At 49.1% G+C, this 22,733-nt stretch overlaps 1 long non-coding RNA gene across 7 annotated transcripts in view; it reads right to left on the bottom strand.

The window, feature by feature from the left end:
• LOC137320241 (uncharacterized) overlaps positions 1 to 22,733 on the bottom strand; it is a 262,223-nt gene that overhangs the window by 4,769 nt on the left and 234,721 nt on the right. For all 7 annotated transcript variants that reach the window (XR_010962416.1, XR_010962417.1, XR_010962419.1 and 4 more), the window contains one exon: positions 15,596 to 15,722. This is a non-coding gene — a long non-coding RNA (uncharacterized lncRNA). The remainder of the gene's footprint in view (positions 1 to 15,595; positions 15,723 to 22,733) is intronic.

Raw genomic sequence — 22,733 nt, 5'->3', positions numbered from 1 at the left:
TGAACCTTCGCTGCATTCCATCTATGGTAAGTACATCCTTTCTTAGGTAAGGATATACTTGCCTTAGAACCGAGCAACGAAGGTTCACTAGATTGATTTCTGGGATGAGAGGGTTGTCCTGTGAGGAGAGATTGAGTAGAATGGGCCTATACTCTCTGGAGTTTAGAAGAATGAGAGGTGATCTCTTTGAAAAATATGAGATTCTGAGAGGGCTTGACAGGGTAGATGATGAGAGGCTGTTTCCTCTGGCTGGAGAGTCTAGAACGAGGGGATATTGTCGCAGGATAAGGGGTCGGCTATTTAAGACTGAGATGAGGAGGAATTTCTTCAGAGGGTTGTGAATCTTTGGAATTCTCTACCCCAGAGGGCTGTGGATGCTGAGTCATTGAGTATATTCAAGGATGAGATAGATAGATTTTTGGACTCTAGGGAAATCAAGGGAAATGGCCATCAGGTGGGAAAGTTGAGTTGAGATCGAAGTTCAGCCATGATCTTATTGGATGGCGGAGCAGGCTCGAGGGGCCGTATGACCTACTCCTGCTCCTATTTCTTATGTTCTTACTTCAGTCTTGGTCCTTCTTCACTTCAGCCTCTCCTCTCGTTTATTTCTTTTTGACCTTACCTTCTTTTCACTTTCTTACGCTTTGGATTTTACCTCTTTTTCCTGCTTATCGCTGCAGGGCAAGGAGGGTCTACAGCGTCGGGATTCAGACGAGCAAGCGGGTTAGAGGCAGTAGCATCTGCAGTCATTCAGGTGGGTGGTGTACAGTCAGCAGCATTGATGACAAATGTGTCCCTATTAGGCAGGTTGCCATATGCTTTCGGGGGGGTGGGCACGATCCATGGCTCCGTGTTTGGACTGGATACAGAAAAAGATCGCCATCAATGCTTGGCCAGTCCGCCTTCGAGCAACTTGCTGACCCCGCGGATACCGGCTTCCCTGCATCACCCTTTCAGTCAACTACAGGTCCCATGGAAGGTGATCAACCAAGTGAGTCTCAGATTCTGTCCACCAGCATATGACAGCATGCCTAACAGCACAACTCCAAAACGTCAGTGCATAATCTAGGTAATACTTCAGTGCCGTACTCAGGGATTACTGCATTGTCGCAGGTGCTGCCGTTTGGATGAAACGCTAAACCAAGGCCTGTTCAGGTGGATGTAAAACAGCCCATTGCATTATTCAAAGAGCAGGGAATTCTCCCAGGATCCCCAACCAATAGTCCTATCTCAACACCTCCAAGAAACAAATTAAGTAGTTATTCATCTCATTTGATGTTTGTGGGATCTTGATGTCTGCAAATTAGCTGCTGTGTTTGCCTACATGACAACAGTTCACTGGATGCAAAGTGCTTTGGGACATCCTGAGGACATGATGAGGTGCTATATAAATGCAAATTATTTCTTTTAAATTCCTATGACACCATCAGATCAGCTGTCTCTGCTGGTGGGAAGGATCAATTAGAAGGTGCAGCTCCATGAACTGGATTCACTCTTTGGGCTGGATGCCATCGTATTAAAAGGCAGGGTTACACGAGTATCCATACAGCAAGTGAAAAGGCCCTACGACAATAGAACTCTTCACCTACAGTTCTTCTCTTATCTCCTTTTGCCAATTGCGCACACTGGCATTATCACAAGATAAATACAGATGAGGAAGATCATTTAGTCCATCTCAGTTCATCCATCTATGAAGACCCTAAAGTCCGTCACTGCAGCATCCAATTGGTTTGTAAATGAAACCAGGGTTTTCACCTCCACTACTTTATCTGGGAGTCTAATCAATGTGTTCATCACTCTTTATGTGAAAAACATCTTGATATCAGTCCTAAATTTGCCTTTCGTTAGTTTGAACTTGTGGCCCTATGTCCTACTTTTTCAAAGTCATTTCTAGATTTATCTTTTCTATGCCGTTTACAATCTTAGGTTCTTCTATACAATCACCAATCAGAAACCTCTTTTCAGTGGCTGAAAAGCCCAGGTTTGTCCAATCTTTCCTCATAACTCAGGCCTCTAAGACTAGGAATCAACCTTGTGGCTCCTCTCTGCACTACATCCAAAGCTTTAATGTATATCCCTTGTGTCTCCATGACCAAAACGGGACAAAATATTCAAGGTGCAGTCTCACCAGAGCATGATACAGTTTGACTTGTATTCTACTGTTTTGGCAGATTACGTGGTCGTTATCTCATTGCTGTTTGTGGGACCTTGCTGTGTGTAAATTGGTTGCCGTGTTTCCTACATTACAATAGTGACCATACTTCAAAAGTACTTCACTGGCTGTAAAATGCTTTGGGATGGCCTAAGGCGTGAAAATACTGTATAAATGCAAGATTTTTCTATTTCTTTATAGTACAATATTCTTGAAAACAGCACTTGCCGTGTGGGGAATCTTATGTGCAGCACTCCAAATAGGCACTTGGGCAAGAAGGCACACCCAAAGCTGTACCCCAGCATTAGTCAGGACCTTCAGGAAAGGAGAGGAGAAAGTTGAAGGGGGTGCAGGGTGGAATTTGGCTCTGAAATCTGGCCCAATATTTACAAGTGTGGAGTCTCATTCCATCATATTTTAATTGTTGTTGAACATTTAAATTTTTTTTTGCTTTTTCTTTCTGTCTGTTATTTCTGTCTCTTAATTCAATATTTCTTACCCTCTCTTTATTTTGCTTTCTGTACCTGATCTGGCATTGAATTTACTATTCTAACTTACACTTCCTGGTTCTGACTCTTCGCTGCTCATCAGGGGGGTGATTTTAAACCCCAAGAACAGGTGGGTTGGGGGCGGGTGGGAGTTGAAAATAGTTGTTTTTTGGGTCGCGACCGCAACCCGGCTTTATTTCTGGGTTTAACGCTGGCGCGTAAAAGTACAGGCTTCCCACTGGGAATGCAAAGTCCGAAAATTGTGCGGTTGCGACCCAAAAAAACAACTATTTTCAACTCCCACCCGCCCCCCAACCCACCCGTTCTTGGGGGTTAAAATCACCCCCCCCCAGATGTCTCAATCTGATTGGTTAAGGAGATATACAGTTGCTTGCCTCGTTCACACAGGTCCGAGGTGCCCTGTAGAGGGGGCCGCGCTGGATTCAGCGCCCCATCAGAGGAACTTGGAGCGAAAGAAGACAAGAAGAGTTTATGAGTTCGTTCGCCGCTCAGAGGAAAGTCCAGCCCATTATATACATGTTCCACTTTATATTTTTTTTCCCCAGCTTCCAAAGTTGTTCATAAACACACAGTCAATCTGCAAATACAGCCTCTAGAGAGGTAAAAGAGCAACAATTTGCATGTTTCACAATCAATACTAATACCCCCTAATTAAGGTATTTCGTGTTTGGCTTGACTTTCGAGCACCAAATGTTTCTGTGTATCCAGCAGGCTGAGGGTTCATTTGTGTAGCAGCCAGTAAGATTTAAGGTGATTAGCATATTACTCCAGACTAACCATGAGATTTAGCAAGAGATTTAAAAAAAGAAAAGCGCTTGTCTGCATGTTTTACTTCTGCTTTGCTGCAATTATAGCAGTTGAACAAAAATCCAACCATATCCTCATCCGTTACCACAACTTTCAGGAGCTTACAGCTCTTTCTACTCTACAATTCATTCATAATTCTGTCAGGCAAGAAGTCAAATGCAAATTTAAGTTTCAAAAAACACATGCTGAATTACACAAGCAATATGGGACAAAACCACTTGTCAGTAAAATATTGACCAAACTGCCTTGCGTAACAGGACTCTCAAATCCTGCTGATGTGGTGTCTGCAAATTGAATGTTTTCAAGTCTGACAGTTTTCCTAATCTTTAGAATATGGTCAAACACAGTATAACTATCAATGCACCGCGGTTTCAGTATGACAGCCTTCAACTGTTTAAACCGATATCTGACTTACAGTTACAATGCCGTGCGGTAGAACCGAGCTGTATGCCAATACATGTTAAACATGGATATATGCACTGGGCAGTGTGGGTACACTATTGAACGTATGGCTACTCAAACAGGGATCGAGTGCTCTGGTTGTAATATGGTTTGCAACGGTTAAAGCCTCACCTTGTCTCAGAATGACAACCATCCTTAATTCACACCGTGGCAGTAATTTTAACCTAACTCGCCTGTAGGGAAACCCACTGGGATCGCACACAATGCTGGCTTTACGCACCGCCCGGTTTTACTCTCCATTGAAGCCAAATGACAACCCCCCCCCACCCCCCCATGATTTATTCAGAATATGGCTGGATGTAGCACCTGCCGTCATCTCTTGCTACACACTGCACACACTTTCTAACTTGGCATGGCAGGGTGGTATGGGTCACAGCCCTCTCATCAATGGCGCTCCATAACTGGTCAACAAGAGGTACACGTTCAACTGGGTGACAGGACATCAATTGTGATCCCATCAGACAGAGACAGATGTTCCTCCCATTGCAATCCGCTCCATTCAGCCGTCTGTTCGTGAACTGAAGAAATCCCCGACAGTGTCAGCTGAGATCAAGTAAGAAGACCTATAAACTCTCAACCATCTGGTTAGGAAACGTGCTGCACTCTCTGTGCTGTTAAACTAACCCTACATCCAAATCTTCAATTGTACTTGATTTAAATGATAAATTAGGCCATTGTGCTTCCATATGGACTCATGAAATGGGGATTTATAGCAGAGGAATGACCCACTTCTCAACTGCACTGTACAACAGGGGAAATAATCTCATTTTTCTAATGTTTACATCAATGGTATTCTTCCTCGACTTGTCAAATTAATGTTTTCAACAGCTTGACATTTTTTTCCAGTCAAAAGGCTGGTGTAGCAGTGCCCCAGGCAGTTGGGAATGTGCCTCTTAAGTAGACTTTCAAAAAGCAATAAAGTCTGAGACTGCCTGGTACTAGAATTCACCCTCAGTTGGCCAAGTTTTAGAAGCTGCTAATAGCACTGCTTCAAATGGAACTGCGCACAGGCAATCAAACTGATCTTGTAACTCGGAGGGTGGGACCGCAATAGTGTGGCTGAACTTGATGGAACGCAGTGTCAGGCGGGGCTCAGGGGCCGCCCGACACCACTCCAGAGACTTGAGCACAAATTCTAGGCTCCCACCCCAGTGCAGTACTGAGGGAGTGCTGCACTGTCACAGATGCTGAGTTCCGGGTGAGACTTTAAACCGAGGCCTCGTCTGCCCTCTCAGGTGGACGTAAAAGATCCCACGGCACTATTTTGAAGAAGAGCAGGGGGGGCTCTCCCCGGTGTCCTAGCCAATATTTATCCCTTAAGCAACATCACTTAAAAAAAAGTTTATTTGGTCATTATCACATTGTAGGACCATGCTGGGCACAATTTGGCTGCCGTGTTTCCTACATTACAACAGTACTTCATTGGTTGTAAAGTGCCTTGGGATGTCCCGAGGTCATGAAAGGCGCTATATAAATGCAATTCTTTCTTTCTTTAAACAGGTTCCTTACTACTCAAATCACCTTGCTCCTGGTTCTCCCCTCTTCCCTACTTACTATGACGACTTATTTTGGGGAGGGTTCCATGGGTGTCAGCCGCTCTCTCGTACCTCACTCATACTGGTCATTTAACTACGGCGGAGGGGGAAACATCATTACTGACCCCCGATCCTAAGCAAAGCGATCAGGAATAGGAACCGTGTTTGATTTTTACCTGCCGTAGCTTGTGACACTGAGACCAGTGATCCGCCCCCTCACCCTCACCCCCCACCACCACTGCGCCAGCATCGGAGATCAATTCACTAAGCAGTGGTCAAGAACTGAACCTGGCATCTTCTTGATCTCTCGGCTCAGTACTACATTACTCACCCCAACATCACAGCAGCCCACTGAGCAATCTTAACAAAGGAGTACTGACAACATCTGTGGAGACGTCCATGACTAAGTCTGTCCTAGAGGATGCATTCCCAAAAAAGTGGGAGAAAGGAAAGAAAAGGAACTCAACCGCAGCCCAAATCTTTTTATATTTTTACGAAACTGTTGACAACCCCTTAAAACTATCTCAACTTCTCATCCTACGCCTAATTGTGGTATCCTTGGTCATAATTAGCATACAGTTTCCAATTTACTCTTTGTGACTAAGATGGTTCCTTCATACTTTTTTTTTCATCTCGCTCTGACGAGCCACAAGTTCCTTGCTGCAGCAGAACTGATAGCAACATGGTTTGACAACTGATTCCACACGAGTAGCAGTCATTCAGATCAAGAACCCTCCACAAAATCCCCAATGGAAACTTGAGTTGGCACACCTTGTAAAAATGTGCCTTTGAAATGATTAGCCCACTCTCCATCCAATGTGACCTCAATCTACATTGTATTTCAAATGAGTGAGTGACCACTCACCATTTACAGCCCTAATAAAGAAAGAGTTTTGGAGAAGGTTGCAAGTTTCGCATTTATTTATTTTTAAAATCAATAAAAGTGCTTTGAGTTTTATTTGATGCTTGCTAAGAGCAGCACACTCTGGTTTGATGCAATTCATGGCAGTGGTGTGAAATAAATAGGGGTAGATCTTGACTTCAATGGATGTAAAATGGGGAGAGATGTAAAATGGGCTGCCGACTCGCTATCACCCATTTTACACTATCACAAAGTCAAGATCGACTCCATACACTTCTAAAATCAGTTTACGATTTTAGATAAATATAGCCAGCAATTTTCAAAAGCTTGGCATTGTAGGTTTTCCATAAGTGAGTACATTCAATCCCAATGTGGTGATTTAGGAAGATTGGCAAGTGGGTATCTGATCAATGAATCACCCCCGGCACCATTAAATAAACTACCCACAGTGAAAGGACACAAAAATTGTATTTAAAAAAAAAGTGTTCATTTCTCAGATGCAGTTCTGGACCACTAAAGCGATAAATGTATTGATTTCTTTTATATTTGAAAATACTATTCAAGGAAAAAAGCATGTGTTGTATACTATAATTGAAATAATGCTCAACTACTTGGCACCCATACAGACTTGAAACTTCAATCGTTTTGCTCTTATGCTAGTCCAACTCATTGACGAGTAGCAACTGCAAGAGTGGACTGGGCTTACGGCACAAGATGCAAGGGTCTACTGTGTAGGAAGAACTGGAGGAAGCAGAGGGTGAGAATATCCGAGGGTGAGAATATCCGAGGGTGAGAATATCCGAGGGTGAGAATATCCGAGGGTGAGAATATCCGAGGGTGAGAATATCCGAGGGTGTCTGAATCAAGTGTCCTACTGTTGGACTACATTATCAGCACAGATAAAACATTCTACAGCACAGTCCCGCTGGTCTGGAGCAAAATTCACATGGGCTGCGTGGCAGGAGTACAGAAACTTAAAAATAAAAATACAATTAATCAATGGGCACATCCACTACTTACCATGGTACTGAGTCATACAATCACAAGGCCCCGGGTTTAATCTCTTGTCTGCGCTGAGTTAGTTGATTTTAGTGTGGGTATTGTTGGCTAGCTCTCTCTCTCTCTCTTCCCCCCCCCCCCCCCCGTGATCCCGCCCCCAGCTCTCTCTCTCTCTCCCCCCCCCCGCGATCCCGCCCCCAGCTCGCTCTCTCTCTCCCCCCCCCGCGATCCCGCCCCCAGCTCTCTCTCTCTCCCCCCACGATCCCGCCCCCAGCTCGCTCTCTCTCTCCCCCCCCCGCGATCCCACCCCCAGCTCTCTCTCTCTCCCCCCACGATCCCGCCCCCAGCTCGCTCTCTCTCTCCCCCCCCCGCGATCCCACCCCCAGCTCTCTCTCTCTCACCCCCCCCCCGCGATCCCGCCCCCAGCTCTCTCTCTCTCCCCCCCCCCCCCCGCGATCCCACCCCCAGCTCTCTCTCTCTCCCCCCACGATCCCGCCCCCAGCTCGCTCTCTCTCTCTCCCCCCACGATCCCGCCCCCAGCTCTCTCTCTCTCTCCCCCCCGCGATCCCGCCCCCAGCTCTCTCTCTCTCCCCCCCCCCCGCGATCCCACCCCCAGCTCTCTCTCTCTCCCCCCACGATCCCGCCCCCAGCTCTCTCTCTCTCCCCCCCCCGTGATCCCACCCCCAGCTCTCTCTCTCTCCCCCCCCCGCGATCCCACCCCCAGCTCTCTCTCTCTCTCCCCCCCCCCGCGATCCCACCCCCAGCTCTCTCTCTCTCTCTCCCCCCCCCGCGATCCCACCCCCAGCTCTCTCTCTCTCTCCCCCCCCCGCGATCCCACCCCCAGCTCTCTCTCTCTCCCCCCCCCCGTGATCCCACCCCCAGCTCTCTCTCTCTCTCCCCCCCGCGATCCCACCCCCAGCTCTCTCTCTCTCCCCCCCCCCGCGATCCCACCCCCAGCTCTCTCTCTCTCCCCCCCCCCCCGCGATCCCGCCCCCAGCTCTCTCTCTCCCCCCCGCGATCCCACCCCCAGCTCTCTCTCTCTCCCCCCCCCCCCGCGATCCCGCCCCCAGCTCTCTCTCCCCCCCCCGTGATCCCGCCCCCAGCTCTCTCTCTCTCCCCCCGCGATCCCGCCCCCAGCTCTCTCTCTCCCCTCCCCCCCCCGCGATCCCGCCCCCAGCTCTCTCTCTCTCTCCCCCCCCCCCACGATCCCGCCCCCAGCTCTCTCTCTCTCTCTCTCTCTCCCCCCCCCCGCGATCCCGCCCCCAGCTCTCTCTCTCTCTCCCCCCCCCGCGATCCCGCCCCCAGCTCGCTCTCTCTCTCCCCCCCCCGCGATCCCGCCCCCAGCTCTCTCTCTCACCCCCCACGATCCCGCCCCCAGCTCGCTCTCTCTCTCCCCCCCCCGCGATCCCACCCCCAGCTCTCTCTCTCTCCCCCCACGATCCCGCCCCCAGCTCGCTCTCTCTCTCCCCCCCCCGCGATCCCACCCCCAGCTCTCTCTCTCTCACCCCCCCCCCGCGATCCCGCCCCCAGCTCTCTCTCTCTCCCCCCCCCCCCCCGCGATCCCACCCCCAGCTCTCTCTCTCTCCCCCCACGATCCCGCCCCCAGCTCGCTCTCTCTCTCTCCCCCCACGATCCCACCCCCAGCTCTCTCTCTCTCCCCCCCCCCCGCGATCCCACCCCCAGCTCTCTCTCTCTCCCCCCCCCCCCGCGATCCCACCCCCAGCTCTCTCTCTCTCCCCCCCCCCCCGCGATCCCACCCCCAGCTCTCTCTCTCCCCTCCCCCCCCCCGCGATCCCGCCCCCAGCTCTCTCTCTCTCCCCCCCCCCCGCGATCCCACCCCCAGCTCTCTCTCTCCCCTCCCCCCCCCGCGATCCCGCCCCCAGCTCTCTCTCTCTCCCCCCCCCCCCGCGATCCCACCCCCAGCTCTCTCTCTCTCTCTCCCCTCCCCCCCCCGCGATCCCACCCCCAGCTCTCTCTCTCCCCCCACCCCCCGCGATCCCACCCCCAGCTCTCTCTCTCCCCTCCCCCCCCCGCGATCCCGCCCCCAGCTCTCTCTCTCTCCCCCCCCCCCCGCGATCCCACCCCCAGCTCTCTCTCTCTCCCCCCCCCCCCCCGCGATCCCACCCCCAGCTCTCTCTCTCTCTCTCTCCCCCCCCCCCCGCGATCCCACCCCCAGCTCTCTCTCTCTCTCTCCCCTCCCCCCCCCGCGATCCCACCCCCAGCTCTCTCTCTCTCCCCCCCCCCCCCCGCGATCCCACCCCCAGCTCTCTCTCTCTCTCTCTCCCCCCCCCCCCCGCGATCCCACCCCCAGCTCTCTCTCTCTCCCCCCCCCCCCGCGATCCCACCCCCAGCTCTCTCTCTCTCTCTCTCTCCCCCCCCCCCGCGATCCCACCCCCAGCTCTCTCTCTCTCCCCCCCCCCCGCGATCCCACCCCCAGCTCTCTCTCTCTCTCTCCCCCCCCCCCCCGCGATCCCACCCCCAGCTCTCTCTCTCTCCCCCCCCCCCGCGATCCCACCCCCAGCTCTCTCTCTCTCTCTCCCCCCCCCCCCGCGATCCCACCCCCAGCTCTCTCTCCCCTCCCCCCCCCCGCGATCCCGCCCCCAGCTCTCTCTCTCCCCCCCCCGCGATCCCGCCCCCAGCTCTCTCTCTCCCCCCCCCCGCGATCCCGCCCCCAGCTCTCTCTCTCTCTCTCTCTCCCCCCCCCCCCGCGATCCCGCCCCCAGCTCTCTCTCTCTCTCTCTCTCCCCCCCCCCCCGCGATCCCGCCCCCAGCTCTCTCTCTCCCCCCCCCCCCGCGATCCCGCCCCCAGCTCTCTCTCTCTCTCTCTCCCCCCGCGATCCCGCCCCCAGCTCTCTCTCTCTCCCCCCGCGATCCCGCCCCCAGCTCTCTCTCCCCCCCCCCCCCCGCGATCCCGCCCCCAGCTCTCTCTCTCTCCCCCCCCCCCCCGCGATCCCGCCCCCAGCTCTCTCTCTCTCCCCCCCCCCCCCGCGATCCCGCCCCCAGCTCTCTCTCTCCCCCCCCCCCCCGCGATCCCGCCCCCAGCTCTCTCTCTCCCCCCCCCCCCCCGCGATCCCGCCCCCAGCTCTCTCTCTCCCCCCCCCCCCGCGATCCCGCCCCCAGCTCTCTCTCTCTCTCCCCCCGCGATCCCACCCCCAGCTCTCTCTCTCTCTCTCTCCCCCCGCGATCCCGCCCCCAGCTCTCTCTCTCTCTCTCCCCCCGCGATCCCGCCCCCAGCTCTCTCTCTCCCCTCCCCCCCCACGATCCCGCCCCCAGCTCTCTCTCTCTCTCTCTCCCCCCGCGATCCCGCCCCCAGCTCTCTCTCTCTCTCTCTCCCCCCCGCGATCCCGCCCCCAGCTCTCTCTCTCCCCTCCCCCCCCCCCGCGATCCCCGCCCTCTCTCTCTCTCTCTCTCCCCCCCCCCCGTGATCCCGCCCCCAGCTCTCTCTCTCTCTCTCTCCCCCCCGCGATCCCGCCCCCAGCTCTCTCTCTCCCCCCCCCCCCCCCCCCCGCGATCCCCGCCCTCTCTCTCTCTCTCTCTCTCCCCCCCCCCCGTGATCCCGCCCCCAGCTCTCTCTCTCCCCCCACCCCCCGCGATCCCGCCCCCAGCTCTCTCTCTCTCTCCCCCCCCCCGTGATCCCGCCCCCAGCTCTCTCTCTCCCCCCACCCCCCGCGATCCCGCCCCCAGCTCTCTCTCTCTCTCCCCCCCCCCCGTGATCCCGCCCCCAGCTCTCTCTCTCTCTCCCCCCCCCCGCGATCCCGCCCCCAGCTCTCTCTCTCCCTCTCTCCCCCCCCCCCGTGATCCCGCCCCCAGCTCTCTCTCTCTCTCCCCCCCCCCCGCGATCCCGCCCCCAGCTCTCTCTCTCCCTCTCTCTCCCCCCCCGCGATCCCGCCCCCAGCTCTCTCTCCCACCCCCAGCTCGCTCTCTCTTCCCCCTCCCCCCGCGATCCCGCCCCCAGCTCTCTCTCTCTTCCCCCGCTCGCGATCCCGCCCCCTAGCTCTCTCTCGCTCCGCCCGCGATCTCTCTCTCTCTCCCTCCCGCCCCCTCGTTCTCTCTCTTTCCCTCACAGCAATTAAAATGGGGGATTCGCAAGCAGGAATTGGAGGAGCGCGGAGATCTGAGGGTTGTAGTGCTGGAGGAGGTTACAGAGATAGGAAGAAAGAGTGAAGCCATGGAGGGATTTGAAAACAAGGATGAAAATCTTAAAATTGAGGCCTTCGCGAGGACCGGGAGCCAATGTTGGTCAGCGAGCACAGGGGTGATGGGTGAACGGGACTTGGTGCAAGTTAGGATACAGGCAGCAGAATTTTGGATTAGCTCAAGTTTATGGAGGGTGGAAGATGGGAGGCTGGCCAGGAGAGCATTGGAATAGTTGAGTCTAGAGGTAACAACGGCATGGATGAGGGTATCAGCAGCAGATGAGCTGAGGCAGGGACAGAGACGGGCCATGTTACAGAGGTGGAAGGTCTTGGTGATGGAGCGGACATATGGTCGGAAGCTCATCTCAAGGCCAGCTAGGATGTCACGGCCGCGAACGGTCTGATGCAGCCTCAGACAGTGGCCAAGGAAGGGGACGGAATCTGTGGCTTGAGGTCGGAATTTGTGACGGGGACCAAAGACAATGGCTTCGGTCTTCCCTATATTTAGTTGGAGGAAATGTTTGTTCATTCAGTACTGGATGTTGGACAAACAGCTTGGCAAATCAGAGATAATGGAGAGGTCAAGAGAGGTGGTGGTGAGGTAGAGGTGGTGGTGAGGTAGAGGTGGTGGTGAGGTAGAGGTGGTGGTGAGGTAGAGGTGGTGGTGAGGTAGAGGTGGTGGTGAGGTAGAGGTGGTGGTGAGGTAGAGGTGGTGGTGAGGTAGAGGTGGTGGTGAGGTAGAGGTGGTGGTGAGGTAGAGGTGGTGGTGAGGTAGAGCTGGGCGTCGTCAGCGTACATGTGGATCCTGACGTCGTGTTTTCAGATGATGTCACCGAGGAACAGCATGTGGATGAGAAATAGGGGGCCAAGGATAGATCCCTGGGGACTCCAAGGAAATATGGGCTTCTCATCCTTTAAAGGAGATACTTATGGTGAGGAAGGACATTCAGCCCATCTTAATATAATCCATCCAGAACAATCCTACACTCCACCCCCTCCTCCTTTGCCGTATCTAATTGTTCCAAGGTTTTTGCCTTCACCACTGAGAGTCTATTCTAGGCACTGATCGCTCCCTCTGTGAAGAACCTTCTGATATCAGTCCTAAAGTTACCTTTTAGTAGTTTGAACCTGTGTCCCCTTGTCCTATTCCCACTGCTTAAGTTAAAGTAGCATAGCAGGTTAACCTTTTCCACACCATTTACGATCTTACATAGCTTGACAAGATCACCTTCTCGGACACCTCCTTCTCAGGATGAAATGCCCACATTTTCCAGTTTTTCCTCATAACTCAGACCCCCGATACCAGAGTTCAGCCTCGTGGCTCTTCTCTACACTTCCAGGGCTTGAATATCTCCCCTTGTTCCTCAGCGGCCAGAACTGGACACAGCACTCAAGGGGCTGCGTGACCCCAGCATTGTACAGTTTGATCCTCTGACTTGTACGTCGACGATTTGGTTACGTAGTTCAACACTCTAATGTCTTTGTTAATTGCTGCTCTGCGTTGTCTCAATCTCTTTCAAATTCATCTTTAGCTATTTCAGCACCACTATGTGTGCTTCTCATTTTTCCTTCCTATGCATAAAGTTTCAATGACCGACTCACATATTTTGTTCAGCTCATTCTGTAAGCTCCTGGGCTGTCTACTTCGATTCCACTACCCTCCCTGATTTGGTATCAATTGCAAATTTAACCAATTTGCTTGATACAACGTCAACAGGTGCAAAAACACTGCCACTGAAAAGAGCTGTTGCATGCATTATAAGTTGGACCCGTGAGGAAATCAAATCAAATTCAATCTCGACCAGATCACGTCCAACCAATCTCCATCAGGAATAAAAAAAGAAGAAAATGATGGAAACGCTCAACAGGTCAGGCAGCATCTGGAGCTAGCCTTCCCTTTAAATACTTGAAGGGGAAAAAAGCAGGGGAATGGGACCAACTGGATTGCTCTTACAAAGAGCTGGCACAAACGGCCTCCTTTTGTGGGGTAACCTTTCTATGATTCATATGTTTTTCTTTTCCAAGGGGTGCACTGGCCATAGGCTTAGAAATTGGGTCGCGTTGCGCCTGTTTTTCAGGTGCCCAAAATGGCGAGCAGGTAGTGGGCACACACTTCTGACTGGAATTGCGCCGCCCGCCATATTGGGCACGGACAAACAAGGGGCATTCTTTATCCATGCCTGAAGCAGGCATTAGGCCGTTTGCATATACAAATAAGGGGCCTCAGGTGCCCACTGCAACACTGGTTTGCCCCGAGGCAGCCAGCACCATCGCAGGCTGTACTCTGGGAAACCAACCCTACGAGATCACCTGCAAAATAAAAGGCAAGTTACTTACCTGTAAACCACGGTCCCAATCCTAGCCGCTCCCGGCCCGGGGATCCCCGACCTCCGGTCCCCGATGCCTCCACCACCGCCCCCCGTCCCCCACCCCCCCACAATCCGACGACCTCCCATCAGGATCTGGCCCCAACCTCCCTCCCCACCACCGATCGCTCCACCCGAGGCCCGTGCTCGACCCCCAATCCCCCACGGCCGCCCATCACTTACCTGCGTGACCTCCTCCTGCAGCGCCGTCCCTGCGTCAAGCAGGTCGAAGGCCCAATATCCGGGGCTCCTCGGACCCTACTATTTGTGCGCAGGGTTAAGTACCCAAAATTAGGCACTCCCGAATTTCCAGGCTGTAGAGTGGTGCATCGACTGTGGCTGGATTAATAGAAACTCATACGTCTGATCTTTTAAAATTCAATCCCAACAAGCCAAACCTTGCACCAAGTCACTTTCAGCTATTAAGACACACATTGAACTAACTGAGTGTAAGTAGTGACTAGAGCAATTCAAATCTTTGTTTAGAACCATCCCGTTTGATCACCATTTTTGAAAATCAGATGATATACAATAATTGTAGCCAGAGACAACTGTAATACGCAGATGGCTCACTAAATTGACCATGATGATTGCTGAGGGCAGAGGAAGACTTGGAGAAATCGTACTGGGCTACCAGCAGGTTTCATCAGTCTACGAGCCTCTCATAAGCACAGATCTTCAAAGCGGTTACTTTTAAAAATAATTTATTAGATTTTTAAAAAAAATATACATGTGTCAATACATTAAACAGTTACATCACAACTGCATGGAGGGCACAAGCAATTGGACAGCATTATGACACGGACGTTTTATAGGCAAAATGACAAATAGGTAACATGGATTCATCTCCTAATAACTCCTGAAGTCATTTGCAAACTAAATCATTGTCTTATTGAATTGGAAATACAAGACGCAAAATTCTATTTTTGTTGCTTCTCTAAAAACTTCCCAAGGGTTTTTGATAGAATAAATAAGGATAAACTGTTTCCACTGGCTGGTAAGTAGAGGGCACAGATTTAACATAATTGGCAAAATTATGGGGGAAGAATGAGGAAATTTTTTTTTTTTACGCAGCGAGTTGTGATGATCTGGAATACACTGCCTGAAAGGGCGGTGGAAGCAGATTCAATAGTAACTTTCAAAAGGGAATTGGATAAATACTTGAAAAGAAAATCTTTGCAGGGCTATGGGGATGAAACAGGAGAGTGGGACTAATTGGATAGTTCTTACTGAAAGTGCTCGATGATTAACTGAGCTCCCCACATCCCATTTGGTTAAGTTGCTAAGAGAACTTTTTGTCCTTTTCGCACTCCAGTACAGACCTATTTTTACTGAAGTAAACAGTGCTTAACAATGTTTATATTTTCTATTTAAATAGGAACATGTCTATGTCGCGTATAAAACACATTACACACACACGGCATTGGGAGCATAGTAGCTCTGTGCAGGGAGTCTTAAACACGCAGGTTCTTGCCCATGATTTCCTACATGGTGTGTTTGCAATCGTTAAGGAGAGGTATCAAATTCAGGTCAGACATTTATTCACGGGGAAGAAGAAAGGAAAAATAATTTATGGGTGAGTCAGTGTGAGTTTGCTTCTTATATCTCCGAGCATCTGTTTACAGAGTGGCAATGGCAGAGGCCTTGCAAGCAGGCCATTCCGATCCTTCTGAGCTGAGACTGCAGTGTGGCGTGGGTAGGAAAAGAAAAGATAAAAACAGTTTCAAAACATCCCAGCAGTGTGGGAAAACCTTTGACCTTGCGTACCAGGGCATCTCGATGCAAATTCTCAAACTGCAGCAAATGTCAGCAGCAACACATTGTGCAAAGTGACAGCAACATCGCCACATAACGATCACCAATCTCTTCCTCATACCATAGATTCAGGAACAGCCTTAAAAACAATTAGGAAAAAAAGGATCCAATTACTAAAAGCAATGACGTACAGTGTACAAAAAGATGAAGTGACTAACTGCTCAGCTTTAATTGAGGCTTTGCAAACAAGTCTCTGGTGACGAGCCTGAAACTGTACACTACATTTTTGGACCACATTTCTATAGCATACTAAACATTAGTATTTTATCCTTTAGCAGCAAGTTGATGGATTCCTGCTGATAAAAAGATTGATTCAATTTTCTATCAGGCAAGTGGATATTCATAGCTTAATTTGGAAGACAAACAGATCACTTCAATCAGAACAGTAGAAGAAAGCATAGTGCAAGACATGAGATGATCCAATGACAAGTGGCATAATTGAGCGTGAATTCCTCACTTATTCTTGTGGGACTGATGCAGCATCAGTTCCCGGAGGTGAATCTGCAGAATCGGATTTTCTGCAGTCAGATCTCAGTTCCATAGATATGAAAAGGAGGTTTTGGAATAAGTGCGCGGATTGCCCCACACAGGGCATAATGCACTGGGGAATGAGTGATGGAGAAACTGGCCCGATTTCCCATTGTACTGCAGCCGACTCCCAGCGGCACTGCTGTCAAAGCTACCACAATGTACTGGCCTCATTTCAGTCGTGGCTCAGTGGTAGCATTCTCGCCTCTGAATTAGAAGATCATGGGTTCAAATCCCACTCCAGAGACTTGAGCGCACAATCTAGGCTGACATTCCAGTGCAGTACTGAGGGAGTGCTGCAATGTCGGAGGTGCCATCTTTCGGGGCGTTAAACCAAGGCCCCGTCTGCCCTCTCAGGTGGACGTAAAAGATCCCATGACACTATTTCAAAGAAGAGCGGGGGAGTCCTGGCCAATATTTATTCCTCAACCAACATCACTAAAACAGATTTTCTGGTCATTTATCTCATTGCAGTTTGTGGGACCTTGCTGTGTGCAAATTGGCTGCTGTGTTTCCTACATTACAACAGTGACTACACTTCAAAAAGTATTTCATTGGCTGTAAAGCGCTTTGGGACATCCTGAGGTCATGAAAGGCGCCATATAAATGGAAAACTTTCTTTCTTGCATTTCAGTTGGTACTACAGCACTTTAGGGACTTTGGCAATTGCAGGTGGCAGAATTATTGGACCAACAGAATTAGTGCTTGTAAAATCTCTTAAATTGGTGAACATTTTGACATGCTCAGTACCACTGACAAAATCATTCCAGTCACTCAGCATTCCAGCATATGCACTTAACAGGATTATAAATGACACGTGAGGAATAAGGTAGAAAAGTCTTAACATAATTACATGGGAATAAAAGCAACTTTGAAATTATAACAGCCCAGTAAGAAACTCATTTAAACAAACACATAAGCGTATAATCTAATTAAGGATGTCAGAGGACATCAAACTTCAAGAGAGAAACCGGTATTTAAGCCCTGAAAGTATATGGGTCTTAAAACTGTTCCCTGGTGCGTTATATTTAAACAATCAATTTTACTGGAGGGTGAGAGGGAAGAAACTTACCCTGCACGATGCCAATCTTCACATGGGGGTTAAGGGAGGGAGCACTAGCAGCCTATTCAACTGTGGGGAGCCAAGGCCAATCGGTCTTCACTCAACACCCACACACTTGCACTTTCCTGCAGGAGTAACTAGATATCAATCAGCAGCAGAAAATCTGGCTGATTTTCCTCTCCCGAGTATAAAGTCACCCTCTACTGCCGGCCCAGCTGAGCTCAGCGAACTCAACACAGGCCCGGGATCAACACAGGGACGTCCTGGCCTTTATGACTCAGTTACACATTGCCTGCACCAACAAATACACATTCCATTGAGAAATAAAAACTCCATGGGAAAAGTGATCCATCTGTGGCTAACTAAAGAAAAAGTTAAGAATAGTATTAGATTGAAAGAAGAGGCCTATAATGTTGCCAAGAAGAGTAGTAAGCCTGAGGATTGGGAGTGTTTTAGAAACCATCAAAGGATGACCAAAAAAATGACAAAAAGGGAGAAAATAGAATATGAGAATAAACTAGCAAGAAATATAAAAAGACTGTAAGAGCTTCTACAAGTTTGTAAAAAGGAAGAGAGTAGCAAAAGTAAACATTGGTCCCTTAGAGGCCGAGACAGGAGAAATTATAATGGGGAATCAGGAAATGGCAGATGCGTTAAACAAATATTTTGTATCTGTCTTCACAGTAGAAGACACAAAAAACATACCAGAAATAGTGGGGAACCAAGGGGCTAATGAGAGTGAGGAACTTCAAGTAATTATCATCAGTAGAGAAAAAGTACTGGAGAAATTAATGAGACTAAAAGCCGATAAATCCCCTGGACCTGACGGCCTACATCCGAGGGTTCTAAAAGAAGTGGCTGCAGAGGTAGTGGGTGCATTGATTTTGATCTTCCAAAATTCCCTAGATTCTAGAACGGTCCCAGCAGATTGGAAGGTTGAAAATGTAACCCCGCTATTCAAGAAGGGAGGGAGAGAGAAAACAGGGAACTACTGGCCAGTTAGCCTGACATCGGTCGTCGGGAAAATGCTGGAATCCATTATTAAGGAAGTGATAACAGGGCACTTAGAAAATCATAATATGATTAGGCAAAGTCAACATGGTTTTATGAAAGGGAAATTGTGTTTGACAAATTTATTAAGAGTTTTTTTGGAGGATGTAACTAGCAGAGTAGATAAAGGGGAACCAGTGGATGTAGTATATTTGGATTTTCAAAAGGCGTTTGACAAGGTGCCACATAAAAGGTTGTTAAGCAAGATAAGGGTTCGTGGGGTTGGGGGGGGGGGGGCAATATATTAGCATGGATAGAGGATTGGTTAACGGACAGAAAACAGAGAGTAAAGATAAACGGGTCATTTTCAGGTTGTAACTAGTGGGGTGCCGCAAGGATCAGTGCTTGGTCCTCAGCTATTTGCAATCTATATTAATGACTTAGATGAAGGGACCGAGTGTAATGTATCCAAGTTTGCTGACGATACAAAGCTAGGTGGGAAAGTAAGCTGTGAGGAGGACACAAAGAGTCTGCAAAGGGATATAGACAGGTTAAGTGAGTGGGCAAGAAGGTGGCAGATGGAGTATAATGTGGGGAAATGTGAGGTTATTCACTTTGGTGGGAAGAATAGAAAAACAGAATGTTTTTTAAATGGTGAGAACCTAGTAATTGTTGTTCAGAGAGACTTGGGTGTCCTTCTACAAGAAACACAAAAAGTTAGCATGTAGGTGCAGCAGGCAATTAGGAAAGCATATAGCATGTTGGCCTTTATTGCAACGGGGTTGGAGTATAAGAGTAAGGAAGTCTTATTACAATTGGACAGGGCTTTGGTGAGACCTCACCTGGAGTACTGCGTACAGTTTTGGTCTCCTTATCATAGAAAATTTACGGCACAGAAGGAGGCCATTTGGCCCATCGTGTCCGCGCCGGCTGAGAAACGAGTCACTCAGCCTAATCCCACTTTCCCGCATTTGGTCCGTAGTCCTGCAGGTTACGGCTCTTCAGGTGCACATCCAGGTATTTTTTAAATGAGTTGAGAGTTTCTGCCTCTACCACCCTCTCAGGCAGTGAGTTCCAGACCCCCACCTCCCTCTGGGTGAAAAAAAAATTCCTAATTTCCACTCTAATCCTTCCACCAATCACTTTAAATCTATGCCCCCGGTTATTGACCCCTCCGCTAAGGGAAATAGGTCCTTCCTATCCACTCTATCTAACTTTATCTAAGGAAGGATATACTTGCCTTAGAGACGGTGCAACGAAGGTTCACTAGATTCATTCTTGGGATGAGAGGGTTGTCCTATGAGGAGAGATTGAGTAGAATGGGCCTATATCTCTGGAGTTTAGAAGAATGAGAGGTGATCTCATTGAAACATATAAGATTCTGAGGGGGCTTGACAGGGTAAATGCTGAGAGGTTGTTTCCCCAGCCAGAGAGTCTAAAACTAGGGGACATAGTGGCAGGATAAGGGGTCGGCCCTTTAAGACTGAGATGAGGAGGAATTTCTTCACTCAGGGGATTGTGAATCTTTGGAATTCTCTACCGCAGAGGGCTGTGGATGCTCAGTCATTGAATATATTCAAGGCTGAGATAGATAGATTTTTGGATTCTAGGGGGAAATCAAGGGATATGGGGATCGGGCGGGAAAGTGGAATTGAGGTCGAAGATCAGCCATGATCTGATTGAATGCGGAGCAGGCTCGAGGGACCGTATGGCCTACTCCTGCCCCTATTTTTTATGAGCCATCGGGGGAGCTTTGCAAACATCAATTAAACACACGAGGCAGGTTTGAACATCTTCATCTGCTGGTCATAGTCACTCAAGCAACTGTTAGTATACACCTGTGTGATATGGATAAAATCACATTGCAGCATTGGCAATATTTCAGATGGATAAACTAAAAACTGCTGATAACAGGTCTTGCAGCTAACAAGAACGGCCATGCAAATACATACCATTTCAAATCATTGAAACTCAGCTAAGAATAAGTAAATTCCTTATATCTGGAAGATGCAAGCGTCCTATGCCTGTGAATAAGTCACTTCTCTATTTCACAGCTGCTGTTTTGCCTTCAAGTTGCTCCCCTTCATTCACAAAATGTGCAGAGAACATATAACACAGACATAGATCAGGCTATCTAATGAATGTATTTACTGCATTTGAATTTGAACCTGATTATTATTCCTAGTGATTGCAAGTAGATTGTTAATTCTTTAAGGTGATTTGACACACAAATATTCATAGGTCCAGCCCACATCCCAAAAAAAGCGTATCTCCATTTCCAGGACTCAACGCCCTAGGCCATGAAAAGAACCTCTCAAATAATTACAGTGCACAACCTCAAGACAATGAAACCCACCGTGCAGTTTCGCTCAAGGGTGACTGGCAGTGCAAAGTTCGTCATCTCCGTGCTAAAGGTCAGAAGTATGAATTCAACTTTGAAAAGAACAACTGCTGTCCCACACCACACTGGAGCGGCCCATCCAGCGTGGTGCTTGTGAAACCCACCTCAGTCAGGCTTCTCGTGCTGCGGCACTGGATTAGAGATTTTCTTCTTAAAATTGCTAAACATTTAATCCCCTGCTCGCAGTGTGGCAACAGTGGTCGGATGAAGCTCTGGCTGTTCATTAAATAAAAAGAGTTTGATTCATGGTCACAAGGATCAAATTTGTGCAGATTTACGGCCACATTAGTTTACAAGGCTGCAGCCCTCAATTGAGCGGCGTTGCTTTAAGGTAAATGAAGGGGTTCTGTTGGTGCCTTCGGAGGCAGCGGTGCCTCTTTACTTACCTTACAGCACTGCTGCCTGAAGGGAGTAGGCACCAATTTTTGCAGCCCATGATTTTCCAAATGGGCCTCACGGGATTTCTCGAGCCAGCTTGGAAGGTTTGATGCCCAGAGAACAAAGGCATAAAATGCAACTTTCAAACGCTTGTGTACAGAAAGCCACAGGGTATATTACAGAATCACTCCTACTTGAAGTGGATCCACAATAATAAAAAGGTCCACAAGAGCATACATCTTGTATTTAATACACAGGTTACGTACAATCAAACTTGTTGCCCCCTTTCAGGATTGCACATTGCAGATTCAAGGTGGTAGGTTACTCAATAACCAAGTACTTGACAAAGTTCCTTAAGAATAAGAGAGGGCATGTCTGGTAGGGATTTATATAAGGTTGCTACGCTGTCCATAGGAGGGTTATTCAGTTCGAAGAGAACCGGCCAACAAACAATATTAGTGCGCTCAACAACGCTGCTGTGAATACTAATTTACCATGATTTTTTTTCAATAATTATATTTCTGAAAACTTGAGTTTGAGATCTTAACATAATGTGCAAATATCGCAACTTTCCAGAATTATCATGGCAGATTTACGTTTCTACCATCTTGTGCAAATGAGAATCACCTGCATGCAAGTTAAGAAACACCTGAAACAAATAACAATTAAACATTCAATGTCTCAAACCACATGTTACCTTTCATTTCGCCTGGGTGACGTTCATAAGACTACCCACCAGACAAGATTATCCTCCATGGTACCAGGTTTACTCCTGATAATTCAGTCATTTTTCGCACTAAAAAAAAAACTGAATTATCCAATAATTTGAATTAAGCAATGTAAATAATACAGCAAGGTGGCTATTTAGTGCTAAAAAATATCAAAAGATCAGGTAATTCACATTAAGTGGCTTTGAATTAAGAGATAGATCACATACTGTACAGCTTCAAAAGGCAAAGAGAACAGTTAGCAAGTTTCTCATCAGCCTTGCCTAGTGTTTCCTGGTCAGGTTTGGCCTACTCCAGGTTCTTAGACCCTTGTTATATGACATTATTATTACTATTAGATACTTTTTCATCACAGTCCATTTTTAAAAAAACCAATATGGATCCAACAGTTCCCCTTCCTAAAATTCCCTCCTTAACCCAACTCTCACAAAGGGAGTCACTAATGCTGGGTGATAGTTTCACCAGTGTGATAGCTCTCTGGTTCTTCACCTAAGAGACCATTCTTTGTATATGAGCATTGGTGGACTATTCAACCACAGAGGGCATGCCAGCCAAGCCCATTCAAATGAGTCACTTGACATCCATGCATGTGTGCTGTACTCATAGAACCACAAGGGGACCTCAACCTAATAAGCTTTAAGCTTTTCTTTTTGCTTACAAACACTTTGATCAGTTCCATGGGGACTGTTTGTTCTCTGGCATCTTGTCCAAGTGGTTACTCATCATAGGTAAGCATGCTCAGTCAGTGTTGGCAGGTTACCGAACTACAAGGGGGAATCACAGCAAAACCCAATATTACCCTCATCCGATGTCTGAGCATGCACACTCTCCAAAAGGAATGACTGGATAATATTCAGCAGTGGGTGCCATGGCCAATTCTCTGCTCCCTAGCCATGGGCGGTTGAGGCCAATTGCACTGCCCCTATCACGGATGTTGAAGGAAGAGAGAAGCTTAGCCTTGGTGCCACCAATGGGTAAATATACAGATGTATACAGCCTTGT

Source organism: Heptranchias perlo, chromosome 3 (genome assembly GCF_035084215.1).
Source record: "Heptranchias perlo isolate sHepPer1 chromosome 3, sHepPer1.hap1, whole genome shotgun sequence".
NCBI lineage: Eukaryota > Metazoa > Chordata > Chondrichthyes > Hexanchiformes > Hexanchidae > Heptranchias > Heptranchias perlo.
Note: the sequence above shows the minus strand (reverse complement) of the source record. Positions and strands in the feature narration are given on the sequence as shown.